The sequence below is a fragment of the Odocoileus virginianus genome, chromosome 20, assembly GCF_023699985.2.
Source record: "Odocoileus virginianus isolate 20LAN1187 ecotype Illinois chromosome 20, Ovbor_1.2, whole genome shotgun sequence".
Classification (NCBI taxonomy): Eukaryota; Metazoa; Chordata; class Mammalia; order Artiodactyla; family Cervidae; genus Odocoileus; species Odocoileus virginianus.
The window spans coordinates 29241470-29259398 of record NC_069693.1 but is presented as its reverse complement, the minus strand read 5'-3'; the positions used below and the strand labels follow the sequence as shown (position 1 = coordinate 29259398).

The 17929-nt window shown below is 37.5% G+C and overlaps 1 pseudogene; it reads right to left on the bottom strand.

Annotated features, from left to right (window-relative positions):
* Positions 1-1324: 1324 nt before the first annotated feature.
* LOC139030022 (membrane-bound transcription factor site-1 protease pseudogene) lies at positions 1325-16681 on the bottom strand (annotated as a pseudogene).
* Between the last annotated feature and the right edge of the window lie 1248 nt (positions 16682-17929).

The window sequence follows — 17929 nt, the reverse complement described above, 5'->3', positions numbered from 1 at the left end:
GAGCACTCAATTCTGATTTTGGAAAACTTTTAAGTATATTTGGCATATTAAAGTATGCCAATTGAATTTATCAATTGTAAATCCTATGAAATCTAAGGATAGATCAGTGTTTTCAATGAAAATTTAGCATCTTAATTGATATTGTGCTGAAGTGTAAAATACATACTTCATGTGCAAAAAGTAGTATGGATAAAATAAAATATTTTATTAATACTGTTACATATGGATTACATTTTAAAAATATAATATGTTGGATATAATGCATTAAATAGAATATTAATGCATTATTATAACTAACTGTGTATGTTTCTTTCTACTTCTTTAACATGACTACTAAAATTTTTAAATAACATATGCATCTTGCATTATTATTTCTATTGTTCAGCACTGGTCTAGATGTTATCAAGCAATCTCACTGAATTGTGACAAATGATCAAATGATTATTTAGCAATATACACATTAAATAATTTGTTCATTTATAAATATGATTTTCAATTCAGGTTTAATTTATCTACATTTCTACCAAGTCAAGGTTACAAGATTTCACATTACATTTCATTTTATTATTTTTTCTTTTTAATATTCATTCTAATAATTTAATTCTGTTTCAACTACCACAATTGAGAAAACTAAAACATTAAAAATATTAAAAAGGGATATAATGAAACCTGGATTTATATTGAAAGAAAATAAAAGCTGGCAAAATGGCAGATGTGACACACATCTTAATTTCTTCTACTGACACAGGTGGATGGAGTCATTCAGTGGATACTCAAAGTAAATAACCAAAGTGAAATGGATGTGCGATTACCACACTGTATAACACTGGACTCAGGAATTGGCTAGATGCTCCCATCTTAGGTTGAATGCATGGATCATTCTTTTCACATCATAGGAGACTTGATTAACAACATTACCATCATTTACATTTTATTAAAGAATTATTAATAAATTTTTATGCATTGAACTTAGTGCAAGTTCTTTAAAGGAATTTTCTCATTTAATTTTTACATCCATTCTAGGAGGTAAGTTCTCTTATTACTCTCATCATACAGATAAGAAACAAGCTGAGAAATATTAAGTCATTTGTATAATGTCCAAGAAAATCAGAATAGTAGTGACAATGTATGTGGACTTATTAAGGGAAAAAAATCTCATAAAAGATACTATCTATAGCTTTTAGGCTATCTTCTTGGGACTAATGATTATTTAATACAACAATGATAAGTTTTCTTCTCTATCTAAGAAAATTTATTGAATATAAAATATGTTAAAGAAAAGAATGATCCAATTGTGACTTTAATCTTAGAGCAAAAATGCAGATTTTCTTTTTTTTTTTTTTTTTTTTAGCTTCATACAGGTAATGCTTATTTATTGAAAATTTTCTTCACCGACAATGGTGACATCAAGACCCAAATTACAAAACATGATGGCAGTTGATACTTATAAAAATAAAGCGAAGGGCTATGTTTCACAGATTTGTGCAAGTTTCTTTCAAATCTCAGTCTGTCCTTTCATCAAAAAGGAGATCGCAGCATCTGTGTTAGTCCTTGTGATGAAATAGTAAAAAACTGCATTCCATTGACAAAAAAAATAGCTTTGCTTCCAAATAGCACAAGTCTTTAAAGTGACTTTTCCCCAACAATAAATATAGAAAATAGCCTTTATGGAGCACGTCTAGCTTGGTCAGAGCCGCTTCCTCCCGGACAGCCTTTAGACGTCGTCTTAGTCTTTGGTGCATGGGCAGCTGGCGAGATATGACTCCAGGCTGCCCTTCGGGGCCCTCCAGTGGCCCCAGCCCCACGCGGCACAGGCTCTCAGCTCCTGCACACGCCCAGCTGAAGGCTTGAGCCCTTTCAAGCCAGGGCTCCTCAGACCCCACGGCTCCACCTGCCCCCTGGCTGCCCGCGAAGGCGCTCCCTGGCTCTCACGACCAGCTGGGTGGGTGTCACACTGAGGGGGCCTTTGGCGGATGAACTTGCTGCACAAGCTGCGGGCGTTTCACCCTGGGCTTCCTCCGCTTCGGCCTGCTCTTGGCCTTGTTGATCTGCACCACAAAGAAGGCCAAGACCACCATGGCTCCCAGGAAGGCGAAAACGGGAATGGTCTGGCCCACCTCCTGGTTGTAGCGGCCGGGCATAATCCCTCCAGGAATGTCCCAGGCTCCACTCTCTCCAGGAGACAAGGGCCTCACTTGAGGGCGATTCGATCGGAAGTTGGGCAATACCACTTTGTCCAGGTCAATGGAGAGCAACTTCTGGTGTTTCCAAAGGTTACTGGGAGCCGTCTCGTTTAAAGGCTGTGGCTTGGCCCACGACAGGTGCGGACAGGCCGGCAGCGCGCGCGGCTCTGGGCCTCCGAGCCGGGCCTCTAGGACCTTGGAGTACCGGTGCAGATGGTTCCCTTCCATCCTCTCCGGGGCTGCCAAGCCTGCTCCGCTGGGGGGGCGCTGCCGAGCCCCTGAGTGGCTGAGGCTGGGGGGCGTCACCCCGTACGACGTGAACTGCAGGAGCGCATCCAGGAGCCAGAAGCAGTCCTTCTGTCGGTGACTGTCGTCCAAGCAGTTGGAGTCTCCATACAGCACGACACGGCCGCCGCCCTCAGCCGGGAGCTGGTACAGCCCCAAGATGGGGACGTTTTCAACCACCACCGTTTCCTGCTTCAAGACCTCCAGTCCTTGGTCCTTAAATGTCTGTGTTATCACGATGCCATCTTCTGGAAATTTAGCAATGCTGCACCCTGACGCGTAATACATGTCATGATTCGCCAAGGTAAAGTCCCCCTCGTACAGGCCATCGCTGAATGCCATGTTCCAGACTGACAGCAGCTCGTTCAGGGCTGGGACGTTGGCTCCTCCAGTGTCCGGCATCCACCACTGCCTGGTGTTTTCATCGTAAAACTTGACTTTCCTCATCACGGATGTGTTGTACCAGTCACTGAAGACAATGAGTGAAAGGCCGTTGTCCACGTCCCTCCGCAGCTTGGCCACCTCCTCCGGGAAGTACTCTTCCTCACTGTCCACCATGAGCAGCGTTCCGTACTGATTAGCATCAAAACACGTGAAGGGGGAGCCGAGGACTTCAACGAAGTAGCCCATGCTCCTCAGGTGCTGGTACATGTCCCTGAAGTTGGTGTGGATGTGGTCACCATTCCAGTCCAGAGGGTCGTTCTTCATCCTCAGGTTGTCCCGGGGGAAGTAGCCGGGTGGGTAGCGCAGGTTGTGGTATTGGTCCCAGAGGACGCGCTTGCTCCGGGGAGGGGCAGGGATGATCTTCACCTTGATCGGCAGCTTCACTGTGGACGTCTGTTCTGCACCACTGTTTGAGTCCACCTCTGCCGGGGAAGCCACGGTGACCATGACGTGGCCCTGCGCGACGCCTTCCCAGGAGGCGGCCTTCTTGGTGACAGAGATGGAAATGGCCAGGTAGCCAGACCAGGGCCACAGCACTGCGGCCGCCTCAGGCTCGGGTCCGCTGGGCCCGGGATAACGGCGCCTCCGCTGCAAACACGCCTCGGGTCTGCAGATTTTCTTTAAGGAAAATCCAGTCCAATTCTGTATCTTTGCTACTCGCTCAATCCAAAGAAAATGTAGTTCTGCTATTTCACTCTCTCCTGAGCTTCCCACTTAGCTAGAATGTCTTCCCACATGGTACTTTAGTCACCTGCAGTCAACGGATTGGGCTTTCCTAGTGGCTCAGATGGTAAACAATCTGCCTGCAATGCAGGAGACCCAGGTTTGACCCCTGGGTTAGGAAAATCCCCTGTAGATGGGAATGCCTATCCACTCCAGTATTCTTGCCTGGGAAATCTCATAGACAGAGGAGCTTAGCGGGCTACAGTCCATGGGGTTGCAATGAGTCGACACAACAAGGCAACTAACACTTACACTTTCATCATCAATGGATCAGAGTGAGCACTCAACCTAGCATATATTTGCCATTCTTGACTTAATATGACATCTCTGTAAGAAAATTTCCAGGACAATTTAGAAGAAGGGAAAGGAAAATATTAAGTAATAAGACCAATAAGAGAAGTCGATCTCTAGGTTGTCAAGCAGGAGATCACTTCATAATTTCCTGACACTCTCCTCTGAGAACCTTGACAGATGAAAAAAGACATGAAAGGGCAAAAATCAAGAGCCCAATACCTTTTCAGATTCTAAGATGCAGAGGTATCCTAGCAACACAAAAGGATTTTTCTTCTTTTTTGGTGAGGGGGTGTTAAAGCCTAAAGCCGTGCATATAATGCCGCTTGTCCCTGGTCCATATGCTGTATGTGTGTAATTAGGAGAATGGCCGTCCTGGGTGTAAATCCCACGTCACCAGTCATTTTGGAGGGGCCTAACTTCTGAAGGTGTAATCCAGTCCTCTCATGTTCTGTGAATGTGTGTGCATTTTATGCCAGTTTCATTCTTGGTTTGGGATCTTTATACTTGCTGTTTCTTCTTTCTGAAATCTTTCTCCCTATGACCTAGGTGGCGCTAGAGGTAAAGAACTTGCCTGCCAATTCAGAAGACATAAGAGATGTGTGTTTGATCCCTGGGTTGGGAAGATTCCCTGGAGAAGGAAATGTCAAGCCCACTCCAGTATTCTTGTCTGGAAAATCCCATGGACAGAGGATCCTGGTGGCCCAAAGTCCACAGGGTCACAAAGAATTGGACAGGATTGAAGCAACTTAGCATACTTGATCTTATTAGGTTCAGGTTAAATGCCACAGAAAAGGGACTCAGGAGCTCTCACTTGCCATGCTTACTGGTAAATTCACTGTTGGATAGACTAGCACTTGATGGATTCTAAACCCTCAAATATTTGAAAATATGTGAATGTCTATGTGAAAGAGGGTCATTAATTTGGAGGGGACTTCTTAGATTTCAAAGTTTTTTTAACACATGCAAAATTATCCAAAAACCTTAGGAGATTAATATTTTATCATATTTCATTTTCAATTGAGAAAATGAAAGCTCAGATTAGAAAACAACATGTCCAAAGTCCCTCAGCAGTTGGGAGAACAAGATTTCTGATTCCATGATTTTGCTGTTTTAAAAACATCAAAGAAATAGATATTAGGATTTTGTCTAGGTCTACATTAGATACAACTAATATAATCTTCAATCTGTATCTACTCTGGATACAGATCATTAAGAATTGGAAATCTAATCTTATGACTGATGTCCACATTTTGGTCCTTGCTCTCAAATTTGATAATCTCATTGCCCCTGTGAGTCCTGAGACCCTAACCTATTAAGCACGTATAGTTCTTGAAATGTATCTTCTGTCTCTGATGCTTTTGTGGTTTTATATATATTTCTCCCTACTTCCAAAATGCCCTTCCTCCCTTTGCCAGCTCTTCAAAGTTCTATTTCATGATATATTTCTCTAGATAGATCTTACTGAGCCCAATACCTACCTGTCCCTCATTGGTTCCTGTCTGTTGTGTCTGGTACCCACTCCTACTATTGGATTTTCAAGTTTTATTTTGCTCAGATGCCCACCTGATCTTCTCACTAGACAGAATTCATGCATTAGATATCTGTGAACACACAGCACCTAGCAATTTATGTTAAAAGATTGATTTGGGGAGCATGACAAAAGTCCAAAATGTGATTATGCTATGCGGTATGGAAGGACTTTTTTCCTAAGTATATAGAGAAACAGAATCATTCTCAACAATTGAAGGAAGAAATCTAACACATCCCTACTGAGTAACAGAGAAAAAAAAAAAAACCTGAATGCTGTAAAATAGAAAAATATGCAAGATATAAAGCAGTAATTAACCTCCTCATATGTGTGCCCAACAGCAATCTTCCAAAAGGGTCAGGCAATTTGCAATGAAGATGAAGTTTAGGACATAAAAGGAAGAGAGATAGATTTTATGAAAGCTCAGTCTCACAAACACCTTTGGGTATTTCCAACCAACACAGGTTCTTAACATACACATTTTAAATTTTTTATTGCTCTATTCTAAAAAGGGAGATGGCTTTAAAAAATACTTGCAAGAAGAAAATGCACTCATCTCTTACTTTAAGCAGGGTTATAATGGGGAGCCTTATTTATTATGCATGCATACATGCTTGGTCGTGCCTGACTCTGTGTGGTCCCATGGACTGTAGCCCACCAGGCTCCTCAGTCGGTGGGACTTCTCAGGCAAGAATTCTGGAGAGGGTTTTCATTTCCTGCTCCAGGGTATCTTCCTGACCCAGGGACTGAAGCTATATCTCTTGTGCCTCCTGCATAGGTAGGCAGATTCTTTATCACTACACCACCATTATTTAGATACTTTCTTGCTGACTCAGACAGTAAAGAATCTGCCTGCAATGCAGGAGGCTTGGGTTGGATCCTTGAGTTGGGAAGACCCCTGGAGAAGGAAATGGTTACCCACTCCAATATTTATGCCTGGAGAATCCCGTGGACTGAGCAGCCCTCGGGGTCACAAACAGTCAGACACTGCTAAGCAACACCCCTCCACACACACACCCCATTATTTATTATAGGTAAGGCTTAAATACATACACTGGAAATCTATAGCAAAACTAGAGAGAGAAGGGTGTGCAAAACTCAATGGCAAAGAAGATATTCTCAGTTCATCTGAATTCATATCACAGAAAAAAGGGGAAAGAGACAAACATAAAATCATATTTGGTTGAGTGATATATCAAGCAATCCTGGGTCAAAACACTAAACAATACTTACAACTCATACAAACAACCCGATTCTGTAAATTTCTTTCTAAATTGAAGAGCAGATTCCTGCAGGCTTTGAAAGGGAATTCTTTTCTAAATTACTGGGCAATTTTCTCCACTCCAATTGAGCTATATAATCAGACATGGTCAAAACATTGTACTAGGAAGCATAATATAAAATGATTTCAACAAAACCATGACTTTATGGACCCATCACTGCAGAGAGGGGTCAGGAATGAAAACGGCAAATGCATGAGCTGGACTTTAGCTGGGTTTTGGTTGAGAAAACATCCACTGTTGCACTGTATTCATGAAGCTTTCAAATTATTATGTGTAATTGAAAATACATTGTAAATTGTATATTTTACCATATTAGACCTTTAGAAATCTGAGCCCATAGTGAGATGTGATTCACATGCTCTTATTTCCTACCCTAAAGCTAATTAGAACAAAATGAGATCCATGAAACTGAGCAGATTAGTACATCCAAAATGTCTTTCATAGTAAAGATTTAAATTTCGCTTCCCACCCATGCTTAGAACTGAAATAATACTTCCCTCTGGATATATTTTGTTTGATGTCAGCTGTCTAAAAAACTAAAGTGCACAACTCACCTCTACCCTCCCAAAATATGACAACTGACTTTCACAAAAAGTACGTGTTTGTTTCAGTGCAAACCAAGTATATAAACAATTGCTGTTGTTAAAAATGTCTGTTTGTTCCTAACCCTGCTGGTTATGAGATTGGGTAGCTCTTCTGTTTTAGCATCCAGAAATGGGAGGGAATTCCAAAGTAAGCCCCTTCACAATTGCTTGGCCTGATATCCATATATTCTTAGCCTTTAATAAGGACAGAAAAGCCAAACTCTTGGCTAAGTAAGTTAAAAAAAAAAAATGACTTACTGAAAGAAAGCCTTTTCTCCCATTCACTTTCTTGTCAGGGTAATGCCCCTGCTATTACAGAAATCTGGCTGCTGTCAAGGCCACAGGTTGCTGGACTACAACTGGCAAGTGGCATTACAATAGATAACTTTCCTTCATTCATTATGTATTTTTTGTGTGCCGAGTGCTGGAAAACATTCTAAGCACTGACAATGCAAAGAACAAAGCAGAATTCCTCTGCACTCAGGAAACTTGTATTTATTTTCTAGAAAGCAAACAATAAAGAACTTCTATTGGAAGACACTCTATTTAAAAAAAAAAAAAAAAAAAAACTGTCTTCATAATGATAATTAGAGTTTTACAAACTAGGATGAAGTAGTTAGAGAAGAACTACCTGGGAAGGTAGGATTTGAGTTAACAACTGAAAGATGAGACATAACTAACCAAATGAAGAGGGAAAAATGGAGATAAGTTAACAAGAAAAAAAAAAAAAAATCCTGAGCATCTGAAAAAATATTGTAAAATTTCTGGTCCTATTTTGGGAAGAAAGCCTATAATCAGACAGGCATACATAATATAAGAACACCAAAGCTCCACATAATCTAAATATTCATTACAAACAAGTGTTTCTAGGTTCTGTGGCCCTTATGAGCCAGAGTCAGAGGTTAGAGATCAGGGCTTGAACAGGGGAAAGTTTATGAGAGAACCAACTCATATGGATCTGAGGTCTTAAAGGCTATGTTCTCAGAGTGAGAGGAAGTCAAATTTGTTTACAGGGTTGATCTCATATTAACTGTTATTACTACAATAAAGTACAATTTAAAAATAAAAGACATAAGGAAGAAATAATTGCTTTCAGGAAGAGCTGAAGACCTACCAGGAGCAGAGTGAAACCAATACAAGTATTCACTTAATCTTTTGGAAAATGGTTCACAATGTACTGCAGAGTAAGACAATACTAAGGAGTCTTAGGAGAATATTTGACAGCGGATCTCTGCTTACTAGTTCCTGGAATTTGACAACTCTGGGCCATCCTACTAATGATAAGCATGCAGTGATCACTATAAGGAGAAAGGGTGATTTTAATACCTTTATGAATTATTTGTGATTATCATTCCCAAATCCAGGTAAGGGACCAAAAGCAGAGAGGGGTTGAGAATTTGCTCAATGTGATAAAGCCAATTAATAGTATAACTGTGGATGACAAGTATGCATACTTATCAGTGAAGGGCCTGCGACATAACGCCTTAAAGAGAGACACACGGGAGAAAATTGTCCAACCTTGAACACTGTTATTTATATTTTTAAAAATGGAAAAGATCATTGTGTGCTAACCACTTATTTGATTCTGTTCTGTGGTGGATGTAGACAGGTATGCTTGAGCTTCGTATTTTGTGAGAACCTTAATGAAACTAAGAATTCCAAAGTCAAAAAAAAAAAAAAAAGAACTGTGATTAAAAACTCAGGCATACTGGCAATGAGTCCAAGTTCCTAAATATATTCCAGAAAACTGAGTCAAGAAATGAATGAATTAATGAATATTTGGAAATGATGAAGCACATTGTCAGTTTTCCAAGAGGGCATTTCTCACTGTCTGGATATATCTTTGGCCTTCACCTGAGGTCAGGGGTCAGTTACTGGCATAGAATGGTGGAGGAAGGGAAGCGGCTAGCTTTCTACACAGTGAATAAGGATAGCACTTCACAACAAATAATTGACTACAATGCCAATTATACTGCTGTTGAGGAATCTTGTTCTATACCTTATATAAGTCATCCTAAATTTCCTGAATCTCAGATTCCTCATTTATTAAGAAGGAAGAACCACATCTACATAGTAGTTATATAAAAACAAAAACAAAAACAGATACATCATGACATCTATAATAGTGCCTGGCACATGGTTAAAAGCTTTAACATTTTAGATTTAAGCAGGCAAATTACATGTTTGTTTTATCTTAAATGGCATTTTAGAAAGATCATTCTAATAGAAATGTTACGAATGAATAAATGGATAAGGTGAAATTCCACAGGTTGAAAGCAATCAGGAAGATGATAGAACATGTGCACATCTGAACTTGGGTAGATGCAAGAGGGGTCTTCCGACTCAACTAAGACTACTGACGTATCACACATTAGAATATGAGGTTGTTTTCTGTTTGTTCTGTTGTTGTATTTACTCTTGCTACTTCATTTCTTATTATGAACCTGAAGATAATACCAAATGAAACCTTCTTTGCAAACAATGATGTTTCATTTCTTTTGGCTAAAGACATTTTAATCTATGAAATGAATTATATGTTCACAAATCAGACTGTCATCTTCAGGTAACTGTGTGTATATGCAACATACATACACACACACACACACAAAAATCCAATTTGAAGTTGTGATTTATTATTTGAAAGGTGTAGGTTTCACATGAGAAATTTCATCATCTGAAATTGCCTTGTCGTTGAGGATAATAAGAATTAAATTCAGCTGCTGAAAGGAACAAAGACAAATATTGAAAGATGGGAGACTTTTCTAATCCACTGAAGAACTGTAGAGTCCTCTGTGAGATTAGACTGAGGCACCATTTGCAGAAATTACTAACTGTTTCAGTTTATTAAAAGATTAAGAGTAAATCTATTTGGGTAATATGTGCTTTGCAAGACAAGAAATTTCTTCAAAATCGATGCTTTTGCTTTTTCATTTCCTCTCAACTCACTGAGAGGCAATCAACATGGGAGTAGCTCTGATTACACTAAGAGAGCATTCTGATCTTCATTAGTGCAGGGTCGATGCAAGAAACTTGATTTCACATCAAAATCTAGAGGCGGTTCCCCTAGATTTAAAACCCTTTTCTGTTTTAACACATCAAGCCTCCGGATTTCATAATCCCCATAATTAATACACTACCATGCACACAACTTTCAAAATAGGGTTCTGCAAGTTGCAAATGGAAGCTGCATGTTTGAAAATCAATAAATAGATATTTATCTTTATTTTTAATTTTTTTCTCTTCCTTTTGTGGAATTAAGGGAGGCTGGGAAGTGACATAGTGGTAGGAAATGTCAAGAAAATTACATTTCCTTAGTCTCTAGTTTTTAATATTATCTTCTTTGTATGCAACATTTTATGAACTAAATGAAATGTATTTTGCTTCCCAGTGATTGTTTTTATTCAGTTATTAATGTACCAATGAATCAATAAAATGTTTCTTGAGCATATGTGCTGGTCATCGTGATGGATGCAAAATGCCCAACCAACACAAAGTCTGTTGGCTCTAGAAGGTCAAAGTCTTGAAGACAAGCAGGTACAGAAACACAAAAATGTAATAATAACTATGTGAGAAGCGCCATGGCTAAAGTAAATATACAGCACTCAGATAGCAATGATGACGGACTCTCAGCCTGTTTTGTGTTACATGTCTGAGAAAGTTTTAATATAGCAATGAGCTGTTTCAAATTGGTTATGGTCAAAATATGAAGAGACAATTCAGTGCCTGGGTAAATTTTATCTTTTATATAGGAGGTAGGAGGATTAATGTGGAATGAGAATTTTCATTATGTTCCTAAAGAGTATAGAATTTTATTTCAATAAATAGTAAATCAGTTATTCAAAAAACAAGGATGCTTAGTTTTTGTGTGTGTGTGTGTGGTTGCATGATATACTTGCTCTGTCTCGTTTGTGGTGATTTCAGAGTGACCTTATCTCTCACTTGTTCCATCACGGTTACATAGTAGCCTGCTTGCGTAATTCATATTCTCTGAAAGTTCTTCATGTTCACTAGGGAATATTGCTGACCTGTCAACTCCTAGCTGTCAGCAACCAGCTGCCAGCTATCAGGACTATATTTCTAAATCTATTTTCTCAACACACTGAATGTGATTGAATAATTCCTCTACACAAAGATATTTATATTGTTCTCAGTTTTTGCTCTTTGTCATATGCAACACTGCAGTGGATATCCACATACATACTCAAAGATGAAATTTCTTAGAGGAGCCTGGTATATATATATATATATATATATATTTGTGTGCATGCTGTGTGCTAAGTCCCCTCAGTCATGTCCGACTCTATGTTACCCCATGAACTATAGCCCAGAAAGCTCTTCTGTCCATGGGGTTCTCCAGGCAAAAATGCTGGAGTGGGTTGCCATGTTCCCCTCATATATAAGTATATGATCATTGCTTTCATTAAATTCTCCTAATTAAACACTTATTTAGATGTTAAATTTCCCCATAGAGTTTTTCTTGTCTGTGAATTACTTATCCCTTTCTCTAAATTTCCTCCAATTATATTTCTCCATACTAATGTTTAAATAGTAGTTCCTATATTTTATGGAAGCAAATCAGTTGCTGGTAATTGACATATCCATTTAGTATGCCAATTATTTTTAAGTTAATTTATATTCTTTTTCAGAGTTTTTTTTTTTTTTTGATGAAGGCACTTGGATTAAAATAAATAAGATCTAGAAAAAAAGTGGAAATTAAAAAAAAGAGTGTTATGGGAAAACATGGCATAATTTACATAGACACATAAACCAATAGACATTCTATTTAGTCTTGAGGTTTAATTTAGATTTTTGCTTTTTACCTCTATGAAGTTTACCAGATAAAATTTAGTCCATGACATTATAATGAACTCTGCCCATGACCCTATGTATATTTCTTTCAACATTTTCCACTGATTTATCTCCTACAGTAGAAATGCTCTCTAGCTTTAAAAATAATGTATTCCACATCTTCACAATAGAAGGGAAGATACAGCTGAGTTTTTATTTTCCAGTATTTTGGATATGGAGTATATGCTGAAGAAACATTTATTGAATACATGAAAATTGTTGAAATGTTAATATCCCTTATTTGAAATTCTTTTGACTGCTATTTCCTTTTGAAATCACTTCAGTGGACAGGCAGAATTTCCCTGTACACATTTTTTTCATATAGAGGCAGCTCACCTTAGACTTCAGAGTCAGAGCATTCTGGTCTTTGAACCTAACTGTATCACTCTCAGCAATATAACCTTGAAAAGTAAATAGGCTTTTTAATATTCAATTTCCTCATCTATGAAAATGGGGAGCTGCTATCATAAAATTATAATATATGCTCTTTATATGGCAGTGCAAGGAGGCTTTAAGTAAATATCTTGTTTTCTTAGGAAACATGTGCAACTGATATATATGACTATTGTGCTTAGGCAAGGCTAAACTTGTAAAATTTGTTTAAAAGTATTTTTTTCTGGCTCTTACTACAAGAGGTCATAGCGCAGGAAAACTGGATGGAGAGAAAAATTTATACTATTGCTTTTAAACTCTACCTTTGAAATCTACTGTTTAAATAGTTGAACAAAATAATCTGCTTTTCAGAGAAATTAAATTTCAAGAAACATTAATCTGTTTGCTGATTAAAACATTTATTTCAGTGTGGTTGATGTCCCTTTCCCCTTACAAAACTCCAGTATTATTTAGACATTCTGTGCCTTCCTTTTATTCCAGATAAAGTGAACCAACCTCCTCTTTAATTTGTGAAATGAAGTCGCTCAGTCGTGTCCAACTCTTTGCAACCCCATGGACTGTAGCCTACCAGGCTCCTCTATCCATGGGATTTTCCAGGCAAGAGTACTGGAGTGGGTTGCCATTTCCTTCTCCAGGGGATCTTCCTGACCCAGGGACTGAACCAGGTCTCCTGCATTGCAGGTAGATGCTTTTACCGTCTGAGCGACCAGGGAAGTTCCCCGTAGACCTGTCTAATTCTAAATTGATCATGGAAAAGCCCCTTCTCTTTGTTAGTAAAGCTGATTACATAGCCCAGTGTTGACCAGTGAGAAGTAAGATGAGGCCTAGATGTGGGCTTATGGTAAAGGATTCAATTTCTCTTAAGAATAGGCACATGACAGAGGAGATTGCTCTTCCACTCTCGGTCACTGAAATGCTGCATGTGATTTATAAAACCTTGCAACCAAGAGGCCACCCACTATAGAGAGCTAACCAGAGAAAAAAGCCCCAGTATTAAGGAAAAAAAAATCATGGGCTATTGAAAACATATGAGGTAATTCACCTTTGAGCTCCCATTCTTTAAAGTCATTATGATGTGAGCTAATAATTCGGTGTTGTTGATTTCTATTGTATTGGTGTTTTCCAATACTTGTAATCACAACCATTTAAACTGCTTATAAAATGGATATCTTATAACACTGTTTTCATTCACTCATCTAATCAGTGGATAACCATTGAATATCAACTATGTCCCAGGAACCATGTCTGGCCAGGGGATTCAAACGAGGACAAGACAATAAGATCACTCCCCTTGTGCATGATGTAGGATTGAGTCTAATGTTTCTAAAATTGCTCCTATTAAACCCAAGAACTAAATAGCTCATGAGCTGATAAGCTGGTGTGTTAGAAGGAGAATGTGTTCTCTTCCATCCATCGGAAGAACATGGTTCTACCTATAATTTCACTCACAATTTACTCTGAGAATAGAGCATCTAGTAATTGTGACAGGACAACACCAGGAAGCAAACAAGACGTGGGACTGTGGGTACTACAAAGTGGGCATTCTGCACTCAGTCTTTGAGTTTTAGGTCTAATATTGTCGTCATTTTGTAGGAAATTGGTAGTATCTAATTCGATATTTGATATGTACACTTTAGTAGTAGGAGTTCCATTAATTAGATCCTTATAAAACTAACTAAATTAAATGTCTCTTTTTTCCTTACATGAAATACAGAAATGCTAGTGAGAGGAATGTATCTGGAAAGGAGGACATAGCTGGAAAGCACTGGAATACTGTGGAGGGAGGGAAAAGACGTAGTTACTGTATTTGAGTGATTATTGCATGTCAGACAATTACTTTACTCTCAAAACAAGTATGCATGTTTATCTTCATTTGGTTATGAGAAAACTGAGATACAAGAAAAAGAAATGATGGCCCTTCAGGCTGGAAACTGAGATTCAGATATGCCAAACTCCATACTCTCATATCAGGCTGACTCCAAAGTTCCTTCATTTGCAGGGTGCAATAATATTGTTTCATGAGCTGAACTGAAGCTTTACTTTTTATTAGCTATGGGGGAAAATATGAAAAATGATTTCTTATATCCATGAAATCTCAAAGGGAAGATTTAGGCCAAAATCACAAACTAAAATGCCTACGAAGGGCAGGAAGGCATGTGAAATGAATACTTGTGAAATACCCAAAACAGTGAGGCAGGGATTTAGGCTAACAGGAGAACACATGTGCCAGTGAATTGTTGCCATGGAAAAATGAAAGCTCACTGTTGCCAGATGTCAACTATTTTGACACAAGCCAGAAATATAGGTTTTTATGTACTACAGTGGGCAGGTAATTGATGTTTACAAGACTGTACAGCAATTGAATTTTGATAGACACACTTAAGAATATACGTATGCAGCTAATAATTTTTAGCAAGTGTAATTACTACGTACAAGGAATTCTCAGTGAAAATATTTATTAAATATGGTAGTAATATTTCAAAAAAAACTTCACTGAATGTCATATGCAGTATGAAAGTAATTTTAACCTAATTATTGTCATTAATTAAATTGAATATCATATATCTTATAAAATTGAGGTAAGGCTAAAATTCTTTGCACATTCAGTTTTCTATTATTTCCACTCAGAGAAGTTTATGAGGTAAAACTGCATATTTATTAGAAATGTATCAAGTAATTACTGGCACTAGCCATGATTGAGACTAGAAGTTAATATTGTGTCTTGTGATGGGCATAATCTTAATTTTTTCACATTTTATTTGGAAATATATTAAAATTATTTTATACTTACAGAAATGTAGCAAAAACGATACCAAGATCTTAAGTATACTTTTCTCCAGTTTCTCTTTCCCTTCCTCCAACTCTGTTCTCTGTTTCTCTCTCCCTCTCACTGACCCCCAACATTCTCATGCATGTTACTTTTTTCTGAATCACTTGAAAATACATTACATACACAATGTCACTTTATCTCTAGGAAATTCAGAGTGTATTTTCTAATAATAATTATATTCTCTTAATCACAGGATTATCAAAATCAGAAAATTAATACTGATATAGTATTCTCAGCCAATCTACAAGCCTTATTCAAATTTTGCCATTTGTCTCCCTATTGCCTTTATTGCAAAAGAAAAGGAATTTGGCCTGTTATCAATTTGAAGGTCATGAGATGTATTTGTCATATTGCTAATGTTCTCAACCTGAAATATTCCTCAGTGTGTCCTGGTTCTTCATTTTCTTGATATTCTTAAAAGTAAAAATATTTATTTGAGAATATCAAAGAGAACCAGACTGTGAGATATATTTAAAATCTGTTAAGATCCTTATGCTGGGAAAGACTGAAGGCAGGAGGAGAAGGGGACAACAGAGGACGAGATGGCTGGATGGCATCACTGACTTAATGGACATGAGTTTGAGCAAACTCCAGGAAATGGTGAAGGACAGGGAAGCCTGGTGTGCTGCAGTTCATGGGATTGCAAAGAGTCGGACACAGCTGAGCAACTGAGCAATTGAACATCAACAACAAATTTAGTTGAATGTATTAATATTTTATTCTATGATTAAAACTTTGGGGTCCTCTATGTATACTTTTCTTACCCCCAAAGCAAAGACATTCCCCTATATTTTCTTTAGAAATTTTATTTATTTACTTGTTTTTTTTTTTTCCATTTATTTTTATTCATTGGAGGCTCATTACTTTACAATTTTTTTAACCTTTCAATTTAGATTAACAATTTATCTGGAAGCGTGTTTTTGTGTATGGTATATTGTAAAAGTCAGGAAAGAATTTTTCTTTTATATATGTATATACATATGTATGTATATATACATGTTATACAGAACTGTGTGTACATACTGAGTGAATATATACATATATATATGTTTGAATTGTTAGATGGATGATAGTATAGATGGAATTGTGTATACATTCTTTAACACCATTTATTGAAAAGAGCATAGTCAGAAACATAATGAAATGTCAACTGCATATATGGAATTACATTCTCCTCATCAATATTTTCAAATTTAACAACATAGAATTGTTATTGTCATTATATTATTAAGCATTCATTAACTACATACCTGGAGCAATGACTTCTGTTCACAGTTGTCTTCCATTTTTATTTTATTTTTTTTTTAATGGACTCATATAAAATATTTATTTAAGTGAATAATGAGGGAACTTGGTTTCAAGGAAATGATAGAAAAATCACACTGAAATGTTTGCTGAGCTAGAGACTAACTGGCTAATTCCTACAGGATAATAAAACCATAACCATTGTGTTTGTTTTTTTCTACTAGATTGAAATTATTTAAACCTCTACTGGAAAAACCTTTGTAAGTTAATATATAATTTCACAGTTTGGGTCCTAATCAATAGTAAATAGAAGCCAAACAAAGGCATATCCTTCTAACTAATTAAATACCCTTGTATTAACCCACTAGACAATGCTCCAGAGTAACATCAAAAGGACTTCCTTCTTATTTTACTTATTTATTTATTTATTGTTGTGATGAGTTGTGTAGGATCTTATCTCCCTGAGCAGTGATGGAACCAACACCCCCAAGAGTGGCAGTGCAGTGTCTTAACCATTGGTCTGCCAGGGAAATTTCAACTCCTCTTCCATTTTTGAATTCTTGATAAGTTTTATTACAGGTTTGTCAATATTATTAGTCTTTCTAAAGCTAACCAGCAAATAATTTACTTTGAATCTTATACATCCTCTATATATTTGATTTCTATTCCATTTAAATTTGCCCTCAACTTTAATATTTTTTCCTTATACATAATTTTATTTTGTTATTCTTTCTTTGTTCTGAAGCTTAGTTCATTAGTTTTATTTCTTTCCTTTTTGTAACATACAGTTCAGTTCAGTCGCTCAGTCATGTCTGACTCTTTGTGGCCCCATGGACTGTAGCACGCCAGGCCTCCCTGTCCATCACCAACTTCTGGAGCTTGCTCAAATTCATGTCCATCAAGTTGGTGATGCCATCCAACCATCTCATCCTCTGTCGTCCCTGTCTCCTCCTGCCTTCAATCTTTCCCCAAATCAGGGTCTTTTCCAATGAGTCAGTTCCTCACATCAGGTGGGCCAAAGTATTAGAGTTTCAGCTTCAGCATCAGTCTTTCCAATGAATATTCAGGACTGATTTCCTTTAGAATTGACTTGTTTTAACATATACGGAAAGCTTTAAATTGTTCTGCAAGTACTGCTTTCAGTGAAACAATTTTTTGATAAGTTATTCTCTTTATCATTCAAGTCAATATATAACCTATTTTTATTTATTTGCTGTTTTCACTCATAGATTATTATGCAGTACATTTCTAGATTGGGCTTCCCTGGTGGCTTAAATGGTAAAGAATCT